General features: G+C 42.8%; 1 pseudogene; it reads right to left on the reverse strand.

The window, feature by feature from the left end:
• Positions 1 to 1,643: 1,643 nt before the first annotated feature.
• LOC142260759 (U2 spliceosomal RNA) lies at positions 1,644 to 1,849 on the reverse strand (annotated as a pseudogene).
• Positions 1,850 to 5,961: the final 4,112 nt, after the last annotated feature.

Genomic DNA, 5,961 nt, shown 5'->3' on the forward strand with positions numbered 1-5,961 from the left:
TGGGTTCCAACGTGCCCAGAGTATATATCCAGAAAGATTCCCTTTCTTTGAGCTTCCTAATTCTATTGCCTCCTCTGCGTATGGCTGGGACATGTTCGATGACTTGGAATCTTAATTGGGCCACTGTGTGATTATGCGTCACAAAATGGTGTGGGACTGGTAATAGAATCTGCTTACAATGTATTGTTGACTTGTGCTTAGCACAAAAAAAGGGAATCTTTCTGGATATGTACTCTGGACACATTAAAACCCAAGGGCTTAAACCGTGAATATGAAGTACAGACTTGATTCATTGGGCCGTGCACCATGTCACCATGTGTGCAATTGCATTGTCCAATGGCTCACAATGGTTATGCGTTTTCATTGGATGGATAATCGAAGCCATGTTTTTTTCCTTTCTCTTGGGTTTGTTGTGTGAGTAGCCTATAGGATTAAGTTAGTTACCGCAGGCAGTGGATTTAGCTTCCTGTCTTTGGTCCAGTGGTAGATTGATTGTTTGGTCTATGAGCTGTTATGGGTTTTAATCCAGGTGAATGCCCATGGGCTGCCTATAACTGTGTGAAATATGTAGTTTTACTGGGCTGGGATGAGAGAATCCATCGAAGCATGGTGTAGGGATTGTGGTTCCTGTGTGCTAAGAAGAAAGGCTAGCACCAGCCAGAAAGCCCCATTACAGCCAATAATCAACCGCTAGCCGCTGGAACTCGTTGCTCTAGATCATGTCAAACTCTCACCAAGCAGGAATAGATACATTAGCCCACCATCCCACCCAAAGAGCAACTTCTGCTGCGCAGCTGGCTTTCTAGGCAGCAGCGCTATTGTGATGTCAGCGGGGGACATTGTGACAAGCCAGTGTTCCGTCACTTCATGTTGTGCACTGTTCAAACGGAAAATACATCAACAGGCAGACTACAGAAAAGCTTACTGACAAAGGATAGAGAGGGGCTTTCTCAGAGGGCTTTTTACAGTTTGTCTATTCCCAATTAGCCGTTTAAGTATGCTTAATGAAAGTACTAATTCTTTCATAGGCCGCCCATTCTTAGTATTTGACGTTCCTTATATTGCGGTATCAGGCTTCGCAGCAGGTTGCAAAACATTCATCACCCATGACTGTCCCCAATTGGGCTCAGAAGCTAAATGTCTATCATGACCTCTCTTTTTGAAAGTCCAAGAGCAAGCAAACTCTTCCTCCAGGAGAGGGAGCCAACAGATCACTAAAGACATTGCTCAAAGAAAACACCGAAAAACAATGGAAGCTTTAATTGGAGTGGAATCTGATAGACAGCACCTGATGCCAAGTCTGCATCTTCTAACACCTGCAGTCACTGCAGCAGCTGAATCCAATGTGTCCAAAAGGGATCTATTCTATTCAATTGCAAATGATCTAGATAAGACTGAGAATAAGATACTGCACGGGACATAGCAGAGTTGGTCAAGTTGAGTGGAGATGAGTTTGCTATTTGGCACAGCTTTTGCATCAATAAAGCAAGTAAAAGGTGTGAAAGATAAAAAAAAAGGGTGAAAGTGTGAAAAGTGAATTGGCCAAATTGAGGTGCATATAAAGTTTTTGCTTTCTTTCAATTCACTAATGAGGCTCATTTGAATCAGGTGAATTGAGTTCTGCTTTTGGAAACTCGGTTAAGAAGGGGTGCACCGGTCCTGGAGGTACTGCAATACCAGGTCAATGCGTGGAGTGGACAGAGCAAGATTTTTTCCATCTCCTTGTTCTAAAAATCCATTTAATATATGGTCCCTAGAGAGGGGACGTATCAGATATTAAACTGATAAGAACAGATTTAATTTTTTTTTTTTCTGTTTATCAGTAGGACTTCAAAATAACAAAGGTGATCGCCTCCCGTTGCCTGGGAACCGTCCAGGCACAAGAGGGCTATGTGTCACCAGAAGGCGCACACACTCCCTCAAGGCCGGCAGACGTGCAATCCCAGGCACCTTCCAGTACCGACCAAGGTAGCGTCCTCCGAAACTACACTTGATCTTAGCCAAAAGGCCGAGAAGCTATAACCCGAATTGGTTACGGCCTTGAGTGGCACCCTGGCCTATACCGGACACATCTTAGGGAGAGGGAGACAAACCCACGCCTACAGAAGACATTTTGTCACCCAAGCCAAACCCTTGAAAAGGCTGTTTTGCAGAGCAAAAACAAGGAGAATGGTACTTTTTGCAGCCGCCGCCCACTGCAATGAATCTGAATAACTCCTCCTTTTGGGCACAAGCACCTCCCCTCCCCCTTGCAGTCTTTCCAATTCATGATACAAAAAGACGGACGGACAGGACAGGACAGGACCATCTGCCTGACTTTCCGTCACTGCCACCCTTTGCCATCCTTGCCCGTAGAAAGCCCTTTCATCATCCCCAAACCCTAATCTTTTCCCTTCCCTTCCCAGCTGCGTCTCACTCCCTTTCATTAGGAAGTGAGCGCAGCCTTTTCTCCGTTCTGCACATGCGCGACGTTAAACACAAATGCGCAGGCGTGCGTTCCATTAGCCTCACTGCATTCCACTCCCATACAGGAAGTGGGCACAGCTATTACTACGGTCGCACATAAAAGAACCCACGGCCACCACTGCACATAGCTGACTCCACCACAGGACACCCACTTCTACACCAACGCAGGTAAGACAGGATCGGCACCTCTATGCTCCCGTTACAATCAGGCTCAGTCACCATGTGATAACGCTCTCAACTCTTTAGTTGCAGGCTCCCCTTGCTTCACCTCCACTGGCTGTGCTGCCATTTCCTCTCCCACCTGGAAGTTATACTTTATTCCACTATTTTCCTGTTTCTCTCTTCCCCCTTTTCCCATAACCTACTTTTATCTGCATTTGTGGGGTATCTATATGCTATTTACATCATAGTTTTATTCATTAATATGGAAGGGAAGAGTGCCCATGAGAGTGTTGAACTGCGGAGAGCAAAAGATTAAGCTGCTCCGATTTGCCACCATTGATAAGCTGTTCTCAGTAGATACACATGCTATCCAAACAGCAGCATCCACCATTGCTTCAGCCCACCCATTCAGTGACAGCTCACCAAGTCAGCCAGAGGAGTGGTGTAAGGAATTACACGTAGGCACTGACTCCACACCTTCACATCACAAGAAGGGGGTCTACAGGCTAGTGCAAGAATACGAGCAAGTCTTCAGCAAACATCCGCTAGACTTTTGAAAAATAAAAGGGGTCAAACACTACATCCCCACAAGTGCACACCCACCCATCAAAGAGAGATATAAGCCAAATCTACCTGCACATTACCAGTGTACCAAGGACATGTTGAGCAACATGAAGGAGGCTGGGGTTATCCGTGACAGTTGTAGCCTCTGGGCAGCTCCGTTGGTCCTGTTAAAGAAGAAGGACAGCACCACTCCCCTGTATTGAGGAATAGCTAGCTGCATTGACAACTGCAAATTATTTTTCTACCCTTGATCTCACTAGTCACTATTGGCAAGTGTCCGTTGCTGAGGCAGACCGGAAGAAGACCGCCTTTGCCACCCCGATGGGTCTCTGCGAGTTCAAAAGCATGCCCTTCGAGCTGTGCAATTTGCCAGGAACCTTCCAGAGGCTGATGGAATGCTGCTTGGGACACCGAAACTTTGAAACGGTACTGCTATACCTTTATGATGTTATTGTTTATTCTAACGCAAACAAGATTTTAGGGTGTATAAAAAGGGAGATTAGATCCGATGATCCCAACGTATTGTTACCCCTCTATAAATCACTTGTAAGGCCACATCTGGAATATGGGGTAAAGTCCTGAGCAGGTTGATAACCATTGGTTTGAGCATGGTAGGGTGTAGTACGCATCTTCCTGCATCGGTAAAAGCTGCAGAAGTCCTTGAAGATTTCCGCTTCAAAGGCAGTGCCTTGATCTGTGAGGACTCTCTCTGAGTAGCCATGAGGTCTGCATAAGTGTGCTTGGAAGACCTTCGCTGCAGTATGGGCCATTAGATCTTTGACTTGTACCACAACCATAAATCTCGAGTAGTTGTCTACCATCGTAAGTGCATACGTGAGCTCACCTCGATATTCTGCAACAAAACTCCCTTTTTCGATTTCAGTTTCAGCAAACACTCCTCTTCCTGTAGAAAATATTTATCATTACCTAAGACAGTCATTCTAATGCATGACAATATTAAGGCAATTTAGTTAAAACTTGTTTTAACTCACCTTTAAGGGGATTGATGTATTTCATGGTCAATCCAGGTTTGTCAGTGATGGCACTGACATAATGTATGGCGTCTTTTTCGGGCGTTATCCTTTGCCTTTTCATTGTGAAAATCCAGTTGCCTATATCAAAGCAAATTCTACTACTTGTAAAGTATGCAGAAAATGAAATGTAGAACATATAACATCAACTGCTTAGGAACGCATCATAGGTTAGTACTTAAAAGGATATTGTCATGTTCTAGTCATAATGCAAGCTGGACATTTTTCATGTTACCCTGTAATCGCCGGCCTGTTCTAATGCTCACAAGCCAAGATATAGGCTCAGCTGCTAAGGCTTCCCTCTGCCTTCTGAATGAAAATTGAATATGTCTGGCTCACTGTGTATATAGCAGGTGCTCAGAAAAAATAAGAGTTAATTCAATAGAAATAGCTCTGGCACACTATAGTGATCAATAACGTAAGAAAAGAACTCTTAGAATGCTGAAAATTCTTTATTTGTGCAAAAGGATAATTCATCCAACGTTTTGAACTTGTTTTTAGGTCTTTATCAAGGATAAAGTTATCTAAGATCATAAAGGGTTACAAAACCATATAAACACGTAATTAGTACATAGTACAACATAACAGTACAATATATTGCTACTTGAGAGTACAATGGGTCAAATGACCATGATGCACATACAAAAAAATTTTCCAAAGCCATAGTGAAAACATTTGTACTGAGGAAAGAAAATTTCCACATGACCTATCTGGAGAAACATTCTGGATCAAACAACCAAAAATAGTCAAGCAGGTAAATACACACCTATATGGATAACAGGATGATATGTGTTCAATTGTATAGCGTCATTGCCATTAAGGTACAAATGGAAAACTTGCAATCCTATATAGTGAAGGAAATGAACACATATCATATCAAAGAACACAGGAACATGGGTGTGAGAAAAACCTCAATGTTTATACTTTGTTCTTTATAATGGTGTGAACATGTATATGTCTCAGTACCTTATGAACTTGAGAATTCTAGTGAGTAGATGATGAAAGCCTATTCCAGAACTGGAATCGGTAAATAATTGTAGGTGGAATCTAAATGAAAAGATGGTACAAGTGTTATCATGACACGTGGGCTATAACACAATGGACCGTGTGACAAAGAAGAAAGGAGAGAAAGAAGAGGAAGAAAATGGAACTACCTGTAACATTACGTGATAGTCACTGGTAAGTATCACTTGACAATTCAGGTGAAAAAGGATTCCTTTATTAAAGGGTTCTCAGTCGCCTCAGGATCATGAAATACTAGGGTAAATGATATGAGAATGGGTAAGAAGCACCACTAAAGGAAATATGAGATGCAGGACATATATCTATAAACCCCTGAACTACATGATAGAAATAAAAAGAAGAAAAAAGAAAAAAAAGAAGAAAGAAGAAGAACACATAGAATGCGGAAAGAGAATGGGTACAACTACCTGAGTTACTGCAGGGAGGCCCCTGGTAGGTATTGTGAGGGTTAGTGGAATTCCTTCACTGAAGGGTTCTCAGTTGCCTCAGGTTCGTGAAAAATGCTATAGACAAATAATGCCCGGAGAAAAGGGGTTCATATACAGCGAATAATGGTAATACAAGGTACATGTGTCCCATGTAATAGTATAAATATATATATATTGTACTAAGCTCTACACCAGAAATAGAAAGTAGTCCCTCTGCCTTCTGTCTAGGTGCCCTGAGTTATGTCCTGTAAACTGTCACAGTGACCTAGACACACATGTGTAGTAGG

Source organism: Anomaloglossus baeobatrachus, unplaced genomic scaffold, assembly GCF_048569485.1.
Source record: "Anomaloglossus baeobatrachus isolate aAnoBae1 unplaced genomic scaffold, aAnoBae1.hap1 Scaffold_178, whole genome shotgun sequence".
Lineage (NCBI taxonomy): Eukaryota > Metazoa > Chordata > Amphibia > Anura > Aromobatidae > Anomaloglossus > Anomaloglossus baeobatrachus.